Below are 22129 nucleotides of genomic sequence, written 5' to 3'. Positions count from 1 at the left end.
TGTGGAGGAGCAGCGGCTTTACGTTGAGCTCCTCCCGGATGGCAGAGCTTCTCACCCTATCTCTAAGGGAGAGCCCCGCCACCCGGCGCAGGAAACTCATTTCGGCCGCTTGTACCCGTGATCTTATCCTTTCGGTCATGACCCAAAGCTCATGACCATAGGTGAGGATGGGAACGTAGATCGACCGGTAAATTGAGAGCTTTGCCTTCCGGCTCAGCTCCTTCTTCACCACAACGGATCGATACAACGTCTGCATTACTGAAGACGCCGCACCGATCCGCCTGTCGATCTCACGATCCACTCTTCCCCCACTCGTGAACAAGACTCCTAGGTACTTGAACTCCTCCACTTGGGGCAGGGTCTCCTCCCCAACCCGGAGATGGCACTCCACCCTTTTCCGGGCGAGAACCATGGACTCGGACTTGGAGGTGCTGATTCTCATTCCGGTCGCTTCACACTCGGCTGCGAACCGATCCAGTGAGAGCTGAAGATCCCGGCCAGATGAAGCCATCAGGACTACATCATCTGCAAAAAGCAGAGACCTAATCCCGTGGCCACCAAACCGGAACCCCTCAACGCCTTGACTGCGCCTAGAAATTCTGTCCATAAAAGTTATGAACAGAATCGGTGACAAAGGACAGCCTTGGCGGAGTCCAACCTTCACTGGAAACGTGTCCGACTTACTGCCAGCAATGCGGACCAAGCTCTGACACTGCTCATACAGGGAGCGGACTGCCATAATAAGACATTCCGATACCCCATACCCTCTGAGCACTCCCCACAGGACTTCCCGAGGGACACGGTCGAATGCCTTCTCCAAGTCCACAAAGCACATGTAGACTGGTTGGGCAAACTCCCATGCACCCTCAAGAACCCTGCCGAGAGTATAGAGCTGGTCCACAGTTCCACGACCAGGACGAAAACCACACTGTTCCTCCTGAATCCGAGGTTCGACTATCCGGCGAAGCCTCCTCTCCAGTACACCTGAATAAACCTTACCGGGAAGGCTGAGGAGTGTGATCCCACGATAGTTGGAACACACCCTCCGGTCCCCCTTCTTAAAGAGAGGGACCACCACCCCGGTCTGCCAATCCAGAGGTACCGCCCCCGATGTCCACGCGATGCTGCAGAGTCTTGTCAACCAAGACAGCCCCACAGCATCCAGAGCCTTAAGGAACTCCGGGCGGATCTCATCCACCCCCGGGGCCTTGCCGCCGAGGAACTTTTTAACTACCTCAGCGACCTCAGCCCCAGAAATAGGAGAGTCCACTACAGATTCCCCAGGCACCGCTTCCTCAAAGAAAGACGTGTTGGTGGGATTGAAGAGGTGTTCGAAGTATTCCCTCCACCGATCCACAACATCCGCAGTCGAAGTCAGCAGAACACCATCCGCACCATACACGGTGTTGATAGTGCACTGCTTCCCCTTCCTGAGGCGCCGTATGGTGGTCCAGAATCGCTTCGAAGCCGTCCGGAAGTCGTTTTCCATGGCTTCCCCGAACTCTTCCCATGTCCGAGTTTTTGCCTCCGCGACCGCTAAAGCTGCACACCGCTTGGCCCGTCGGTACCCGTCCACTGCCTCCGGAGTCCTATGAGCCAAAAGAACCCGATAGGACTCCTTCTTCAGCTTGACGGCATCCCTCACTGCTGGTGTCCACCAACGGGTTCTGGGATTACCGCCACGACAGGCACCAACAACTTTGCGGCCACAGCTCCAATCAGCCGCCTCGACAATAGAGGTTCGGAACATGGTCCACTCGGACTCAATGTCCCGCACCTCCCTCGTGACATGTTCAAAGTTCTCCCGGAGGTGTGAATTGAAACTCTCTCTGACAGGAGACTCTTCCAGACGTTCCCAGCAGACCCTCACAATGCGCTTGGGCCTGCCAGGTCTGTCCGGCATCCTCCCCCACCATCGCAGCCAACTCACCACCAGGTGGTGATCGGTAGAAAGCTCCGCCCCTCTCTTCACCCGAGTGTCCAAAACATAAGGCCGCAAATCCGATGACACAACTACAAAGTCGATCATGGAACTGCGGCCTAGGGTGTCCTGGTGCCAAGTGCACATATGGACACCCTTATGTTTGAACATGGTGTTTGTTATCGACAAACTGTGACGAGCACAAAAGTCCAATAACAAAACACCACTCGGGTTTAGATCCGGGCGACCATTCTTCCCAATCACGCCTCTCCAGGTTTCACTGTCGTTGCCAACATGAGCGTTGAAGTCTCCCAGTAGGACAAGGGAATCACCCGGAGGAGCACTTTCCAGTACTCCCTCGAGTGTACCCAAAAAGGGTGGGTATTCTGAACTGCTGTTTGGTGCGTAAGCACAAACAACAGTCAGGACCCGTCCCCCCACCCGAAGGCGAAGGGAAGCTACCCTCTCGTCCACTGGGTTGAACTCAAACGTACAGGCTTTGAGCCGGGGGGCAACCAGAATTGCCACCCCAGCCCGTCGCCTCTCACTGCCGGCAACGCCAGAGTGGAAGAGGGTCCAGTCCCTCTCGAGAGAACTGGTTCCAGAGCCCTTGCTGTGCGTCGAGGTGAGTCCGACTATATCCATCCGGAACTTCTCTACCTCGCGCACTAGCTCAGGCTCCTTCCCCCCCAGTGAGGTGACGTTCCACGTCCCAAGAGCTAGCTTCTGTAGCCGAGGATCGGACCGCCAAGTGCCCTGCCTTCGGCTGCCGCCCAGCTCACAATGCACCCGACCTCTATGGCCCCTCCCATGAGTGGTGAGCCCATTGGAGGGATGACCCACGTTGCCTCTTCGGGCTGTGCCCGGCCGGGCCCCATGGGAACAGGCCCGACCACCAGGCGCTCGCCATCGTGCCCCAACTCCGGGCCTGGCTCCAGAGCGGGGCCCCGGTGACCCACGTCCGGGCGAGGGAAATCTGGGTTCATTTCGTTGTAATTCCATAGAAGTCTTTGAGCTGCTCTTTGTCTGATCACTCACCTAGGACCTGTTTGTCTTGGGAGACCCTACCAGGGGGCATGAAAACCCCCAGACAACATAGCTCCTAGGATCATTGGGACACGCAAACTCCTCTACCACGGTAAGGTAGCAGCTCAGAGAGGAGAGTATATAACACATACATGTTATATATATATAACATGTATATAACACATACATGTTATATATGTATGTGTGGCGTATATTTTTTTGTGGATGTGTGTGTGTGTGTAAGCCCGCAGTGTGTTTCTGTTCCGCGGCCTTGATGTATTATGCAGTCGCTGGTCCAAAGTCAACAACAACAGGTGTGTGTCCATGAGAGACAAGAAGGGAGTTTGTTATGTCTTCACTGCAGTCACCTTCGGGAGAGTCTCGAAGCCAGGGAAACAATCCAAGTTAGAATGATTTGTATGCGAGTGAAAGTAAAATTTGCTTTTCACTCTAAAATTGTCTATGTCTGGTCCTCAAAAACTGGGGGGTAGAGAGTCCGATGTAATCCACAGTTCTTCCCGCATCCTCCAATCATTAGTGGCAGCTATTATTGGTCTACTGAAAATGTGATGAAATTTGCTGGGTCAAAAGTATACATACAGCAATGTTAATATTTGCTTACATGTCCCTTGGCAAGTTTCACTGCAATAAGGGGATTTTGGTAGACATCCACAAGCTTCTGGTTGAATTTTTGACCACTCCTCTTGACATAATTGGTGCAGTTCAGCTAAATGTGTTGGTTTTCTGACATGGACTTGTTTCTTCAGCATTGTCCACTCGTTTAAGTCTGGACTTTGGGAAGGCCATTTTAAAACCTTAATTCTAGCCTGATTCAGTCATTCCTTTACCACTTTTGACGTGTGTTTGGGGTCATTGTCCTGTGGGAACACCCAACTGCACCCAAGACCCAACCTCCGGGCTGATGAATTCAGGTTCTCCTGAAGAATTTGGAGGTAATCCTCCTTTTTCATTGTCCCATTTACTCTCTGTAAAGCACCACAAAACAGGCCCAGAACATAATACTCCCACCACCATGCTTGACGGTAGGAATGGTGTTCCTGGGATTAAAGGTTTTACCTTTTCTCCTCCAAACATATTGCACCAGCAAAACAGGCGCAGATCATAAAACTTCCACCACCATGCTTGACAGTAGGCCTGGTGTTCCTGGGATTAACGGCCTCACCTTTTCTCCTCCAAACATATTGCACTAGCAAAACAGGCCCAGAACATAATAATTCCACCACCATGCTTGACGGTAGGGATGGTGTTCTTGGGATTAACAGCCTCACCTTTTCTCCTCCAAACATATTGCACTAGCAAAACAAGCCCAGAACATAATACTCCCACCACCATGCTTGACGGTAGGAATTGGTGTTCCTGGGATTAACGGCCTCACCTTTTCTCCTCCAAACATATTGCAATAGAAAAACAGACCCAGATCATAATACTCCCACCACCATGCTTGACAGTAGGGTTGGTGTTTTGGGACTAACGGCCTCACTTTTTCTCCTCCAAACATATTGCACTAGCAAAGCAGGCCGAGAACATAATACTCCCACCACCATGCTTGACTGTAGGCATGGTGTTCCTGGTATTAACGGCCTCACCTTTTCTCCTCCAAACATATTGCAATAGAAAAACAGTCCCAGATCACAATACTCCCACCACCATGCTTGACAGTAGGAATGGTGTTTTGGGACTGACAGCCTCACTTTTTCTCCTCCAAACATATTGCACTAGCAAAACAGGCCCAGAACATAATACTCCCACCACCATGTTTGACGGTAGGCATGGTGTTCATGGGATTAACGGCCTCACCTTTTCTCCTCCAAACATATTGCAATAGAAAAACAGCCCCAGATCATAATACTCCCACCACCATGCTTGACAGTAGGAATGGTGTTTTGGGACTAACGGCCTCATTTTTTCTCCTCCAAACATATTGCACTAGCAAAACAGGCCCAGAACATAATACTCCCACCACCATGCTTGACTGTAGGCATGGTGTTCCTGGGATTAACGGCCTCACCTTTTCTCCTCCAAACATATTGCACTAGCAAAACAGGCCCAGAACATAATACTCCCACCACCATGCTTGACGGTAAGAATTGGTGTTCCTGGGATTAACGGCCTCACCTTTTCTCCTCCAAACATATTGCAATAGAAAAACAGACCCAGATCATAATACTCCCACCACCATGCTTGACAGTAGGAATGGTGTTTTGGGACTAATGGCCTCACTTTTTCTCCTCCAAACATATTGCACTAGCAAAGCAGGCCGAGAACATAATACTCCCACCACCATGCTTGACTGTAGGCATGGTGTTCCTGGTATTAACGGCCTCACCTTTTCTCCTCCAAACATATTGCAATAGAAAAACAGTCCCAGATCATAATACTCCCACCACCATGCTTGACAGTAGGTATGGTGTTTTGGGACTAACGGCCTCACTTTTTCTCCTCCAAACATATTGCACTAGCAAAACAGGCCCAGAACATAATACTCCCACCACCATGCTTGACTGTAGGCTTGGTGTTCCTGGTATTAACGGCCTCACCTTTTCTCCTCCAAACATATTGCACTAGCAAAACAGGCCCAGAACATAATACTCCCACCACCATGCTTGACGGTAAGAATTGGTGTTCCTGGGATTAACGGCCTCACCTTTTCTCCTCCAAACATATTGCAATAGAAAAACAGACCCAGATCATAATACTCCCACCACCATGCTTGACAGTAGGAATGGTGTTTTGGGACTAATGGCCTCACTTTTTCTCCTCCAAACATATTGCACTAGCAAAGCAGGCCGAGAACATAATACTCCCACCACCATGCTTGACTGTAGGCATGGTGTTCCTGGTATTAACGGCCTCACCTTTTCTCCTCCAAACATATTGCAATAGAAAAACAGTCCCAGATCATAATACTCCCACCACCATGCTTGACAGTAGGTATGGTGTTTTGGGACTAACGGCCTCACTTTTTCTCCTCCAAACATATTGCACTAGCAAAACAGGCCCAGAACATAATACTCCCACCACCATGCTTGACTGTAGGCTTGGTGTTCCTGGTATTAACGGCCTCACCTTTTCTCCTCCAAACACATTGCTGGGTATTGTGGCCAATACCCAGCAAAAGCATGTAACGTTTCAACCAACGTGTGGCACGTTTGTTTGACAGAGTGTTGGAAACCTCTCCAAGATGTTGAATGATAGCGTGGTGTAACGTGCACACAGGTGTTGTCAAATGGCATTAGAAGAGGCGTGATTGGCGCATACGCCCGCTGGGCCCATCCCGTGGTTAGGACGGCCCACCGTTGACCACCAGGAGCTGCCAGAAGTGCAGCCCAGGAAAAAAAGATGCCGATTTCCCATTTTCCACATCGAGGGCTTCGCTATCTGTACGCCGGAATCCCGCGCACGTCTTGACGCCCGGGCCCCGCGGCGCCACGCTCTCCCTGACCGCCCTTGATCCGCCGAGGCGCGGCTAAGTGCGAAGGAAGCGAGACAGACGACAGCCCGTCACACCAAAAGGCAAACAGACATTTTTATGAAGCCTTTTTTTTTTTCCCCCCCGCCGCTCTCATAAAAATTACATGGCGCGTCGGAAAGGCCACGAGAGCCTCCTTTCCGCTGCCTGAAAAATACATCAAGCGGCCATCTTTTTTCCAGGCGCGGGAGCTGTGAGGTGGAATGAAAACGCAGAAGAGGGGAAAAAAAACAAAAAGGCGGCGGTCGGCGGCGGGGGATGATAGCGGGTCGCGTGGCCCTCGCCGTCGTCTCCAATAGTGATGATGTCAATGAATGGGGATGGATGGCGCCTTCCACCAAATGCTGTTAGGGGCCCCACTCCGCTTTATTTGATTAAGGCGTTGTCACGGCGGATCTGCGTGCTGGCGTGTGGAAGCGGTGGCGGCAGGCGGGCGAGCGAGCGAGGCGAGCAGGTGTCGCTGGCACATTTCTGTCAAAAAGGTCACGGAATTAACAAATCTAATGAACATAAGGGGGTCCTTTTTGGCGCCCCCTGCAGTTTGCCTGCATGGATGTTCCCCCGCTTGTGTCCAGATGTCCCCGCAGTGCCCATATTCTCCGAAGCTGTCCTTTAAATGTTCCTTGTTTCACATTTGAATGTAAACATACTTTGTATTACCCTCCTGTTTTCCTGCCGCCCTCAGTCCCCTCTTGGATCATATTTGAGAACGTTAGTTGTTGCTGTGCCTTACTCAGGACGGCTGCAGAGTTATACTACACTATACCCACTTTGCTACAGTGCCCCCAGTCTACTTGCCGCCCTCAGTCTCCTCTCAGATAACATTTGAGGACGCATTACTTTATCCTGTTTCTGTGCCTTACGTCTGGATGCTCTTGCACAGTAATATACAAATCCCAGTTCCATATGAGTTGGGAAATTGTTTTAGATGTAAATATAAATGGAATACAATGATTTGCAAATCATTTTCAACCCATATTCAAAAAAATATGCTACAAAGAAAAACTTTTTTTTTTTTGCAAATAATCATTAACTTTAGAATCTGATGCCAGCAACATGAGACAAAGAAGTTGGGAAAGGTGGCAATAAATACTGATAAAGTTGAGGAATGCTCATCAAACACTTATTTGGAACATCACACAGGTGTGCAGGCTAACTGGGAACAGGTGGGTGCCATGATTGGGTATAAAAGCAGCCTCCATGAAAATGCTAAGTAATTCACAAACAAGGATTGGGCGAGGGTCACCAATTTGTAAGCAAATTGTCGAACAGTTTTAGAACAACATTTCTCAACGAGCTATTGCAAGGAATTTAGGGATTTTACCATCTACGGTCCGTAAAATCATCAAAAAGTTCAGAGAATCTGGAGAAATCACTGCAAGTAAGTGATGATATTACGGACCTTTGATCCCTCAGGCGGTACTGCATCAACAACCGACATCAGTGTGTAAAGGATATCACCACATGAGCTCAGGAGCACTTCATAAGACCACTGTCAGTAACTACAGTTGGTCGCTACATTCGTGGGTGAAAGTTAAAACTCTACTATGCAAAGCAAAAGCCATTTATCAACAACACAAAGGAACACCGCCGGCTTCTCTGGGCCAGAGCTCATCTAAGATGGACTGATGCAAAGTGGAAAAGTGTTCTGTGGTCTGACGAGTTCACATTTCAAATTATATTTGGAAACTGTGGACGTGGTGTCCTCTGGAACAAAGAGGAAAATAACCATCCGGATTGTTATAGGCGCAAAGTTCAAAAGCCAGCATCTGTGATGGTATGGGGGTGTATTAGTGCCCAAGGCATGGGTAACTTACACCTCTGTGAAGGCACCATTAATGCTGAAAGGTCCATACAGGTTTTGGAGCAACATATGTTGCCATCCAAGCAACGTTATCATGGACGCCCCTGCTTATTTCAGCAAAACAATGCCAAGCCACGTGTTACAATAGCGTGGCTTCGTAGTAAAAGAGTGCGGGTACTTTCTTGGCCCGCCTGCAGTCAAGACATGTCTCCCATCGAAAATGTGTGGCGCATTATGAAGCGTAAAATACGACTTAAGCTGTACATCAAGCAAGAATGGTAAAGAATTCCACTTTCAAAGCTTCAACAATTAGTTTCCTCAGTTCCCAAACTTTTATTGAGTGTTCTTAAAAGAAAATGTGATGTAACAAAGTGGTGAACATGCCCTTTCCCAACTACTTTGGCACGTGTTGCAGCCATGAAATTCCAAGTTATTTATGATTGGCAAATAAAAATAAAGTTTATGAGTTTGAACATCAAATATCTTGTCTTTGTAGTGCATTCAATTGAATATGGGTTGAAAAGGATTTACAAATCATTGTATTCCGTTTATATTTACATCTAACACAATTTCCCAACTCATATGGAATCGGGGTTTGTACTTCACAGTCGCTACTGAAGTGCACCTCCTAAAATGTCCTTATTGTCCATAGTCTCATCTTGGATGACTGTCAGCTTATCCTGTTTTTGTTCCTTAAATCTAAACGCTGCACTTTAGATCCTCTCGGATCAGATTTGAGGATGCATGCCAAAGATAGCTGTTGGAGTGTTGTACTCCACAATATCCACTTTGATGCAATTCCCAGTTTCTCGCTGCCCACAGTCTCCTGTTGGATACAAATGGAGGACATGTAAATGTACATTTTGTTACTGTGTCTGAGCTCCAGACGCCACAGACTCCACTTTCCAGCAACAATCCCATTTTTCTTTTGCAGCCCACAGTCTCCTCTTGGATCAGATTTGAGGATACATGTCAAAGTTAGCTGTTGGAGTGCTGTACTCCACAATAATCACTCTCATGCTTTTCCCAGTTTTGTCGCTGCCCACAGTCTCCTGTTGGATACAAATGGTGCACGTAAATGTACTTTTTGTTGCTGTGTCTGAGACTCCACGGTGCTTCTACAATCCCGTTTCCCTTTGCAGCCCACAGTCTCCTCAAGAATCCAAATGGAGGACATGTAAGTATTGTTGTGTCTTAGCTAATGACAGCATCGTCTCAATTTTGCTGCAGCAGTCATGTTTTCTTGCCGCCCACAGTCTCCTCTCCGATCAAATTTGAGGATACATGCCAAAGATAGGTTTTGGAGTGTTGTACCCCATAATATCCACTTTGATGCATTTCCCAGTTTCTCGCTACCCATAGTCTCCTGTTGGATACAAATGGAGAACATGTAAATGTACATTTTGTTACTGTGTCTGAGCTCCAGACGCCACAGACTCCACTTTGCTGCAACAATACCGTTTTTCTTTTGCAGCCCACAGTCTCCTCTCGGATCAGATTTGAGGATACATGCCACAGTTAGCTGTTGAAGTGATGTACTCCACACTATCCACTTTGATGCTTTTCCCAGTTTTGTCGTTGCCCACAGTCTCCTGTTGGATACAAATGGAGCACATGTAAATGTATATTTTGTTACTGTGTCTGAGACTCCACGTTGCTGCAACAATTCAGTTTTTTCTTTTGCAGCCCACAGTCTCCTCTCGGATCAGATTTGAGGATACATGCCAAAGTTAGCTGTTGGAGTGCTGTACTCCACAATATCCACTTTGATGGATTTCCCAGTGTTGTCGCTGGCCACAGTCTCATGTTGGATACAAATGGAACACATGTAAATGTACTTTTTTTTACTGTGTCTGAGACTCCACGTGTTGCTACAATCCAGTTTCCCTTTGCAGCCAAATTTGAGGACGGCAGCTGTTGCTGTGCATTGATCCACTTTGCTCCAGTGCTCCTGTTCCACGCTGCCCTCAGTCTCCAGTTGGATAAAATGCGCCTGGAGAAGTAAATGCCTTTGCTCTCTTCCATTGTTGTTGTTAGTCTGCCCCGTTCTGATTTGTGCATTCAGTGCGGCGTGGGTTTTTGGCCGTTTACCGCAGTGGAGGCGTAAACATGAATGTGACATTGAGGACAGGGATGTACTGCACTCCTACTTCTAACGACAATGCTGTATTTGTGAAGGCAAAGTCCTGTGCGACCTTTGCCAGGTTCCTCATGCAACGCCGCCTTCAAAGTGCTTCGTATGTAAGTTTTAATGTTTCTGCTGGAAAATAACAGGCCAAAACAATTATTGCACAAGACTCTGAAATATTGTTGCTAAACGAGGTGCTAATTCTCAGGTGGGTGCAGTTTTACCCGGCGAAGTGTTCCACGCCGTCTGCAGCGATTCACTCATCATCACTCCTACCGAGTCCAACGCGCTTTTTTTTGTGTTGATTATTTATTGGACTGGAGCAGGCGGCGCACTTCCTGCCGCTTGTGGGGGGCGGAAATAACGCAGCTTAATGCCGACGTTTAAAAGCGGCTAAGCGGGCTGTCGCGCTCGTTTATGGCGGACGCGCGCAAACAGGCCGGCGGTTAGCGGGGAAGACTAATGGATCAGGAATGAGTTTAAAAAAGCTCAAAGTGATCTCACATGCGCGTCTACGTCCTCCATTACCTCTGTTTACCTCGGCTTTTATTCACCCACTGACAGGAGTAAACAAGTCAACGCTCGCAGGTGCAAGCGAATGTGATGGATGCTTAAAAAAAAAAAAAAAAAAAGAGAGGCAATGACAGGAAAGTATTTCAAGTGAAAGGCTGAACGCCGACGTCTGAATGCCATGAAAGGATAGAACTCATGGAAAAGTCGTCTTGCATTAAAATCATTCACTCCAGGCTGACAGTGACAAAATGCTAAATATTTACTTTCTTAATGTTTTCTAACTTTATTGTCGTCATGATGACTCTTTTCCCCAATTTGTTCGTTATGACTTTTGGCAGATTACAACTTTTCTCTCTCTAACTGTGACTGTTTCATCGTAATATATTGTTTAAAGGCCTACTGAAATGAGATTTTCTTATTTAAATGGGGATAGCAGGTCCATTCTATGTGTCATACTTGATCATTTTGCGATATTGCCATATTTATGCTGAAAGGATTTAGTAGAGAACATCGATGATAAAGTTCGCAACTTTTGGTCGCTAACAGAAAAGCCCTGCCTCTACCGGAAATCGCAGACAATGACGTCACATGTTTGATGGCTCCTCACATCCTTACATTGTTTTTAATGGGAGTCTCCAACAAAAAGTGCTATTCGGACAGAGAAAACGACAATTTCCCCATTAATTTGAGCGAGGATGAAAGATTCACGTTTGAGGTTATTGATGGCGACGGACTAGAAAAAAAAAAAAAAGTTTAAAAAAAAAAACGCAAATGCATAGGGACGGATTCCGATGTTTTTAGAGACATTTACTAGGATAATTCTGAAAAATTCCTTATCTTTCTATTGTGTTGCTAGTGTTTTAGTGAGTTTAATAGTACCTGATAGTCGGAAGGGTGTCTCCACGGGTGTCTTGACGCGCAGTGTCTCAGGGGAGTCGACGGCAGCTATGGACGGCACAACCTCAGCTTTTCTCCGATAAGAAGCGACTTTTTACCACAATTTTCTCACCGAAACCTGCTGGTTGACATGTGGTCGGGATCCATGTCTGCTTGACCGCGCTCTGATCCATAGTAAATTTTCACCTCCAGGAATTTTAAACAAGGAATAACCGTGTGTTTGTTTGGCTAAAGGCTAAAGCTTCCCAACTCCATCTTTCTACTGTGACTTCTCCAATATTAATTGAACAAATTGCAAGAGATTCAGCAACACAGACCTCCAAAATACTGTGTAATTATGCCGTTAAAGCAGACGACTTTTAGCTGTGTGTGTGTGCAGCGCTCATACTTCCTAAAAACCCGTGAGTTCTTGCGTACACGTCATCATTACACAACATTTTCAAGATGAAACCCCCGGGAAATTTAAAATTGTAGTTTAGTAAACTAAAAAGGCCGTATTGTCATGTGTTGCAATGTTAATATTTCATCATTGATATATAAACTATCAGACTGCGTGGTGGGTAGTAGTGGGTTTCAGTAGGCCTTTAAATTCAAACCCCGTTTCCATATGAGTTGGGAAATTGTGTTGGATGTAAATATAAATGGAATACAATGATTTGCAAAAATCTTTTCAACCCATACACATTTGAATGCACTACAAAGACAACATATTTGATGTTCAAACTCATAAAACTTTTTTTTTTTTTGCAAATAATAATTAACTTAGAATTTCATGGCTGCAACACGTGCATAAGTAGTTGGGAAAGGGCATGTTCACCACTTTGTTTCATCACCTTTTCTTTTAACAACACTCAATAAACGTTTGGGAACTGAGGAAACTAATTGCTGTAGCTTTTGAAAGTGGAATTCTTTCCCATTCTTGTTTTATGTAGAGCTTCAGTCGTTCAACAGTCCGGGGTCTCTGCTGTCGTATTTTACGCTAATTGGGAACAGGTGGATGCCATGATTGGGTATAAAAACAGCTTCCCAAAAAATGCTCAGTCTTTCACAAGAAAGGATGGGGCAAGGTACACCCCTTTGTCCACAACTGCGTGAGCAAATAGTCAAACAGTTTAAGAACAACAATTCTCAAAGTGCAATTGCATAAAATTTAGGGATTTCAACATCTACGGTCCATAATATCATCAAAAGGTTCAGAAAATCTGGAGAAATCACTCCACGTAAGCGGCATGGCCGGAAACCAACATTGAATGACCGTGACCTTCGATCCCTCAGACGGCACTGTATCAAAAACCGACATCAATCTCTAAAGGATATCACCACATGGGCTCAGGAACACTTCAGAAAACCCCTGTCACTAAATATAGTTTGTCGCTAAATCTGTAAGTGCAAGTTAAAGCTCTACTTTGCAAAGCAAAAGCCATTTATCAACAACACCCACTAACGCCGCTGGCTTCTCTTGGCCCGAGCTCATTTAAGATGGACTGATTCAAAATGGAAACATTTTCTGTGGTCTGACGAGTCCACATTTCAAATTGTTTTTGGAAATATTCGATTTCGTGTCATCCGGACCAAAGAGGAAGCGAACCATCCAGACTGTTATCGACGCAAAGTTTAAAAGCCAGCATCTGTGATGGTGTGGGGGTGCATTAGTGCCCAAGGCATGGGTAACTTACACATCTGTGAAGGCACCATTAATGCTGAAAGGTACATACCGGTATTGGAACAACATATGCTGCTCCTAAGCGCCGTCTTTTTCATGGACGCCCCTGCTTATTTCAGCAAGACAATGCAAAGCCACATTCAGCACGGGTTACAGCAGCGTGGCTTTCTAAAAAAAGAGTGTGGGTACTTTCCTGGCCCGCCTGCAGTCCAGACCTGTGTCCCATTGAAAATGTGTGGCGCATTATGAAGCGTAAAATACGACAGCGGAGACCCCGGACTGTTGAACGGCTGAAGCTCTACATAAACAAGAATGGGAAAGAATTACACTTTCAAAGCTTTAACAATTAGTTTTCTCAGTTCCCAAACGTTCATTGAGTGTTGTTAAAAGAAAAGGTGATGTAACACAGTGGTGAACATGCCCTTTCCCAACTACTTTGGCACGTGTTGCAGCCATGAAATTCTAAGTTAATTATTATTTGCAAAAAAAAATAAAGTTTATGAGTTTAAACATCGAATATCTTGTTTTTGTAGTGCATTCAACTTAATATGACTTAAAAAGGATTTGCAAATCATTGTATTCCCTTTATATTTACATCTAACACCATTTCCCAACTCATATGGAATCGGGGTTTGTAGATGATCTCGGGGCCCAGAGAAGCCGGCGGCGTTTCTGGATGTTGTTGATAAATGGCTTTGGCTTTGCAGAGTAGGGCTTTTACTTGCACTTACAGATGTAGCGACAAACTGTATTTAGTGACAGTGGTTTTCTGAAATGTTCCTGAGCCCATGTGGTGATATCCTTTAGAGATTGATGTTGGTTTTTGATACGGTGCCATCTGGGGGATCGAAGGTCACAGTCATTCAATGTTGGTTTCCGACCATGCCACTTACGTGGAGTGATTTCTCCAGATTCTCTGAACCTTTTGATGATTTTATGGACTGTAGATGTTGAACACTAAATGGGGCCTAGTGTGTGAATGTGAGTGTGAATGTTGTCTGTCCATCTGTGTTGGCCCTGTGATGAGGTGGCGACTTGTCCAGAGTGTACCACACCTTCCGCCCGAATGCACCTGAGATAGGCACCAGCACCCCCCGAAGTGAGCCAACATGGCACGGCCATATATATTATTGAGGTCACAAAGTGCATTGTTTTATTTTAACATGCCTCAAAACAGCAGATTGGAATTTGGGACATGCTCTCCCTGAGAGAGCATGAGGAAGTTGAGGTGGGTGGGGGGTTGAGGGGCTGTATATTGTAGCGTCCCGGAAGAGTTAGTGCTGCAAGAGGATCTGAGTATTTGTGTTATTGGGTTTATGTTGTGTTACGGTGCAGATGTTCTCCCAAAATGGGTTTGTCATTCTTGTTTGGTGTGGGTTCACAGTGTGGCGCATATCTGTAACAGTGTTAAAGTTGTGACCTGTATGGCTGTTGACCAAGTATGCTTGCATTCATTTGTATGTGAAAAGCCATAGATAATACGTGATTGGGCCGGTGTGCAAAAGCAGTGCCTATAAGGTTTATTGGTGCTCTGTACTTCTCCCTACGTCCGTGTACCACTCCGTACAGCGGCGTTTTAAAGTCATACATTTTACTTTTTGAAACCAATAATTTCCGATATTACATATTAAAGCATTTGTCGGCCGATAATATCGGCAGTCCGATATTATCGGACATCTTTAGTGTTTAGCTATATTGCCCAGTCCAAATGTGGACTCACTTAAAACAATTTTGCTGAGCATTGATGTCTTTCCCCCGAAGTGTAATCAGTTATGTGTTTTTAAAAGTATCCATGTGCATGTGGACTTTTTTTTCCAAGACATGTTCTGTTGGTAGAGCCATAATGAGGTAATATACCAACACAGGGTTCAAACTAAACAAGCTAAAATAATGTTGTCAAGCATTATCTCTTTGCCAAGTGCTAGAAAACGTTGGAACGTTTCAACTGTAGACTGACTTTTCCTCAAGCTGCTTTCAATTGATCCCAAACTCAAGTTTGCAGGCAGACACGTCCAAAACACATAAAAAACATTATTTTAAAACACCTACTTTTATGGGGGGAAAAAAACCGAAGCAGCAATGACCCGTCTTGATAGGTTGATCTGTTAATTTTGATGAAAAATACACATTTGATATAGACCTAACACACTGGTGTCAACACATCTGCCAGAAGATTGAATTTACAAATAACATGTTTGATATTTCACCATCAACCAGCTGCTGATGTGTTATCATATCGATGTGTGTGGCGTTTCTGCTGTGTGTACGTATATTTGTACAGCTTCACTTGTGTATTGTTCTATTTTGTCCACAGCTGCAGCCTGGTAAAGAGCTCGGTAACGCAGAGGCTTGGGCTACGGCACATACGGTATGTGACTGTGACTCCATGAATTGAATTGATTAACGTGGACTCCGACTTAAACAAGTCGAAAAACTTATTTGGGTGTTACCATTTAGTGGTCAATTGTACGGAATATGTACTGTACTGTGCAATCTAATACTAAAAGTTTCAATCAATCAATCCATCAAACTCACTGGCACCCCTAGAGGTAGTGTTTTTTTTAAAAACACAGGTCAGTGTTTGCTTCAGAACATACAAATACTTCAAACAGGTGTTAAATTGAGGTTAAGGTTTGGAATTAGCAGATTTGGCAAAAAAAAAAAAAATTTAGTGTTGCCAATCAACCTATCCCCAGTCACGGGGAAAACATGCAAACTCCACACAGAAAGATCCCGAGCCCGGGATTGAACTCAGGACCTTCGTATTGTGAGGCACATGCACTTACCCCTCTTTCACCGTGCTGCCCAAGTACTGAACATTCTATACAAAACAGTTAAAATGCATAAAAATTGTGTGAGGAAAAAAAGTAACATTTTGGTACCTTTTTTGCTCTTGGGTTGTCTTGTTTACCAACAATCGTTTTCGCCACACCTTTTTTTGGGATGGGAGGGGGTCAACTTGCGACTTGGTACTAACAATGACCTTGTTGTCGCGCCCTAGCACTAACACGTCTTCAGTGAAATCCGCGCCGACAAGAGTAAACCGATTGTGTCGGCTGCCAAATGACAGGAAAAGTATTTCAAGTATCTCCCCCTAACCGAAAAAAAAAAAGGCTGAGCGTCGGCGATGAAATGACGCTGGAATTGAGGCGCGACACATTCGGCGTGGATAACGACCCGGCTCCCGGCGTCACGCTAATGGATGTTTGCGAGACTCCATCATGAACGCCTCTTATAACCTAACCAGGAGCCGGAAGAGTCGCCTGTAGGGGGGGCGCTGACAAATCTAATAACGGACAAACGCAGCGACAACACAGCGGTCCACTTTCTGCTCCTCTTCTGACAAAACTTCCACCGCTGCAGCGCTGCCTCTCCCTCAGCTTGTCCATTTCCATAAACGCTGGCGGCTGCCTCACCTCCACCTCCTCGGCTAAACCCCCCCCGACTTCTAATTTGTCTCCTGTTCGCCGGTAGCTGCGTCCCCAAAAAAAGCAAAAAAAAAGGCGGGTTGATTAGCATAACGCCCACTGCAGGAGCATCATTGACAGGCTGAGGTGGCGCAGGGCAATTGAAATAACAGCGTTTTGGCGGTTTGGATCCTGAACGGGCCCACTTGAGTTCATGGCCGGGAGGACACAGGCGTAATGAGCAGGTTATGCAAAGGCCCCCCCCCCCATTCTGTTATTATAATCAAGCGCTCGCCACCTCCGTCGCTTCCCGTCTGCGTCAGGCAGGCGGGGAAGAGAGAAGGGAATCCTCGCCCGAGTAGCGCCCGGGTGTGGTTTGACGGGATTACCAGGCCGTCACCTCGCCGTCGTCCATCCATTCGGACGCGTGCAGGGGCGGCGCGTGCAGGTGGGGCGTGTGTGCCTGTCAAAACGTCTGGCAGCGCCGCATCTGGCGACCCATCTGGAGCGGCAAAGGGTGCTCTACTTTTCAGCACTTGAACAAAATCAAACTTCCGACAGAACCGACTGGCGGATCCAAAGTGTTGTACTGTGTGTCAGTCAAGCAGCACATTCTTAACGTGAAAGTGAAACCATTTTTCTCACATATAATGTTACATTCTGTGTTAGTGTTGTCCCGATACCAGTATTTTGGTATCCATTTTTCCATCCATTCGCTATCGCTTATTCCCTTTTGAGGTCGCGTCTCTGCATCTTGGGGTTCAACAACAAAAAATACCTCTGACATTTGGGCCAATTCAGTGTTGCCAATCAACTTATCCCCAGGTGCATGTCTTTGGAAGTGGGAGGAAGCCGGGGTACACGGAGGGAACCCACGCAGTCACGGGGAGAACATGCAAACTCCACACAGGAAGATCCCGAGCCTGGGATTAAACCCAGGACTGCAAGACTTTCGTATTGTGAGTCAGACGCACTAACCCCTCTGCCACCGTGAAGCCAGTATTTTGGTACTGGTACCAAAATTATTTCGATACTTTTCAGTACTTTTCTAAATAAAGGGGACCACAAAAAATTGCATTTTTGGCTGTGTTTTTAAAACAAAAAATGTTAGGTACATTTAACATATGTTTCTTATTGCAAGTTTGTCCTTAAATAAAATAATGAACAGGGGAATTTGTACCACTGTGTTACATGGCCTTTCCTTTTAACAACACTTAGTAAACATTTGGGAACTGAGAAGACCAATTTTTGAAATAAAATGTTTCCCCATTCTTGCTTGATGTCAAGGGCGTAGAATTGGGTAGGGACGCTAGGGACACGTCCCTACCAATATCCAGCCACTACTGTGTAGTCACTATCAATACAACTGCTGCCCGTAATGTTTAGTCAATGATAATGGCACAGGAAGGGTTAAATGTCGGTCTCTGCTAGAAGTCCCGCCTCTAACCTAAATATCGCTCCCTGATTGGTTGCCAGTTTCATGCTAACTTACGTGTGATTGGCCGTCCCCGCTGTCACTCCTGCTTGTAAAAGCTAGCCTACATGCTAGTTCTTAGAAAATGGACGAGAGCCATTGCAACTGTCAGTGTAAGTTGTCAACATGTTCGGCATTTGTTGTTCCTGGCACACGGTAGCGAGATGGATTTTAATATCAGTGGTGTGATTTACATTGTGTTTGTGTCTGTCTGCGTGCGTGTGTGTTGTAGGTTTTGAAGGATGTCAATGAAAAGAAAACTGGATATAAGAGACTTTTTTAGGAGTCAAACTGTAAGTTACTTCAAGGGTGTATTTAGGCTCAACAATATTGAATAATTAAACAATATATCACTCCAGTCACGCCCCTTAGAGTGCTATAATGAGCATATACCATGGACTGGAGTGATATATTGCTTTTATAAAACTGTTACCAATAAAGGCAATATGAAATAGGAATACTCAATCAATTTAATATAGTTTTATTCAACCAGAAATACATACTGACCAATAAAATAGCCTCACTGTGGAAAAAATGGTCCCACCTATCCAGACGTTAGCTCCAAATATAGCACCGCATCTCGTCTTTTCCTCCGCTTTTTTTCAGGTGAAAGTCAATGCCCAGTCCCCTCTACCATTGTTAACCCTCCCCGGAGGTGAAAGTTAACCTTGAACATGTGAATTCGACTACTTTAGTCCGTTTTTTCACCATTGTATAAACATCAGCTGTCTTTTACTGCGGACTGCAACAGTCCGTTGTCATGGATACATGACAACAACTTCCATTCATACCAGTCATACGTGCCTGAGGCGGAGTGATAGCCTACGCTGTGATAAGGCTTTAGAATAGTAGCCGTGCTCAATATTTAAACCACGGTTAACAGCCAATCAGATCACCGGATTTCACCTTTCCGTTTTATTTTTAAAATTATTTTTTAGTTTCATGTATTTATGTAGAAGTGAGCAACGGTTTGAAAAAACCAATTAACAAAACTTTGTGGTGGAAATACAATAAAACCTCACTAGATTATAATTTTTAAGGAGACTGAAAACATGGCTTAGAACCACCATGACACAAGTAAGACTGAACAATCTTGCTGTGTGCCATGTCCATCAGGGAAAACTGGACAATACTGACCTGAGAGAAATCTGCCAGCAGTTCATTTCTGTTACAGACCGGAGGAGGCATGTGTTTGGCTCTTTCAAATAGGAACAACCAGTGGACACTAATCTGCTTGTATTTGACTATTAGTGACAAACATATTTACAGTACAATAGCAGCAATAGAAAGAAGTAGATGAAGGGAAAATTGTGAGTGATTTAAACACAAGTTGGGGAAAAGATTATTACAGTTCATTTATGTTTATTTACAATGTTGTATTGCATTAATGTGTTTCTGATGTTGTTGATGGACAGTAGGCTATGTTAATTGACAGTATGATGCACATTTGCACTACAGCCCTACACTAAAGATTAAATATGAGAACTCTTCGAAGTTGTCTCCTTTGCTTTCATTTTAGTTGCTTTACCCTATAACATCTGCATGACGTGAAATTATGATTGCTAATGTAAAAAAAAAAAAAAAGTAAACTTTCAGAGGGCTGCCTTGGAGCTTTTTTGTGTCCCCACCAATCTCAAAATCAAATCTACTTCCTTGCTTGATGTACAGCTTAAGTTGTTCATCAGTCCGGGGTCTCCGTTGTGGTATTTTAGGCTTCATAATGCGCCACACTACCCTAACAGTGGCTCACTATCGTTAAAAATTCATAAATAATACAGAATAAAATGATTTGCAAATACTTTTCAACTTATATTCAATTGAATAGACTGCAGAGACAAGATTTTTTTTTCGTGCAAATAATCATTAACTTAGAAATAATGGCAGCAACTAATTGCAAAATAGTTGTCACAGGGGCATTTTTACCACTGTGTTACATGGCCTTTCCTTTTAACAGTACTCAGTAAACGTTTGGAAACTGAGGAGACCAGTTTTTGAAGTTGAATTCTTTCCCATTCTTGCTTGATGTACAGCTTAAGTTGTTCAACATTCCGGGGTCTCCGTTGTGGTATTTTAGGCTTCACTTTGTTCCACACATTTTCAATTGGAGACAAGTCTGGACTACAGGCAGGCCAGTCTAGTACCCACACTGTTACTATGAAGCCATGCTGTTCTTACACGTGGCTTGGCATTGTCTTACTGAAATAAGCAGGGGCGTCCATGATAACGTTGCTTGGATGGCAATACATGTTGCTCCAAAACCTGTATGTACCTTTCAGCATTAATGGTGCTTTCACAGATGTGTAAGTTACCCATGCCTTGGGCACTAATGAACCCCCATACCATCACAGGTGCTGCCTTTTGAATTTTGCGCCTCTAACAGTCGATATGGTTCTTTTCCTCTCGGAGGACACCACATCCACAGTTTCCAAAAACAATTTGTGTAATGTGGACTCATCAGACCAAAGAACACTTTTCCACTTTGCATCAGTCTATCTTAGATGAGTTCGAACCCAGCGAAGCCGGCGGTGTTTCTGGGTGTTGTTGGTAAATGGCTTTGACTTTGCATAGTAGAGATTCAACTTGCACTTACAGATGTAGTGACCAACTGTAGTTACTGACAGTGGTTTTCTGAAGTGTTCCTGAGCCCATGTGGTGATTTCCTTTACACACTGATGTCGTTTTCAATGCAATTCCGACTGAGGGATCAAAGGTCATGGACTTTGCCGCTTCTATGCAGTGATTTCTCCAGATTTTCTTAACCTTTGATGATATCCGTAAATTGTCAAATCCCTAAATGCCTTGCAATAGATGGTTGAGAAATGTTGTTCTTAATCTGTTGGACAATTTGCTCAGGCATTTGTTCACAAAATGGTGATCCTCGCCCCGCCCTTGTTCGTGAATGACTGAGCATTTCATGGAAACTGCTTTTATACCCAATCATGGCACCCACCTGTTCCCAATTAGCCTGTTCCCCATTGGGATGTTCCAAATAAGTGTTTGAGGAGCATTCCTCAACTTTCTCAGTCTTTTTTGCCACTTGTGCCAGCTTTTTGGAAGCATGATGCAGGCATCAAATTCCAAATGAGCTAATATCTGCAAAAAATAACAAAGTTTCCCAGTTCCAACATTAAATATCTTGTTTTTTTAGTCTATTCAATTGAATATTGTCATGTCTTGTGATCATGTTATGTTCTGTTTTGTTCAAGATTCAATTGCGGCCTGTTTTTTTATTCCCTTGTTTTGTCACCATGGCGACCCATTAGATCCACCTGTCTCACGTGTTGGACTCACGCACCTGTTTCAATCGCGTCTATATCATTTAAGCCTAGTTTTTCAGTTGGTATTTCTGGCGTCATTAATTCATGGTCTTTTCACACTTTGCGTCATGCCATGTTTACTCTTTCTTGCAATTCCATAGTCCATGCTGCCCTGCTCACGTCACCGCAAGTAAGTTTTTGATTATTTATGCCAAAGTTATTGTTTTCTGTTTTATGTCCTTAGTTTACACCAAAGTGCCTTTTTGTTTCCAGTAGCCAAGTTTTGGTCTCTGCCTTTTGTTTTTTATAGTATTATTAAATCATGTACTCACCTTCACGCCATGTCTGGTCCAGTTCTTTTGCATCTTGGGAAAACAATCCATGCAGAAAACTGCACCATAGTCCAAGTTGTGACAAATATAGGTTGAAAAGGATTTGCAAATAATTGTACAAGCCCCGTTTCCATATGAATTGGGAAATTTTGTTAGATGTAAATGTAAACGGAATACAATGATTTGCAAACCCTTTTAAACCCATATTCAGTTGAAT

Source organism: Nerophis ophidion, linkage group LG19 (genome assembly GCF_033978795.1).
Source record: "Nerophis ophidion isolate RoL-2023_Sa linkage group LG19, RoL_Noph_v1.0, whole genome shotgun sequence".
Lineage (NCBI taxonomy): Eukaryota > Metazoa > Chordata > Actinopteri > Syngnathiformes > Syngnathidae > Nerophis > Nerophis ophidion.
The sequence above is the reverse complement of the archived record's forward strand: the minus strand, read 5'-3'. Positions refer to the sequence as shown.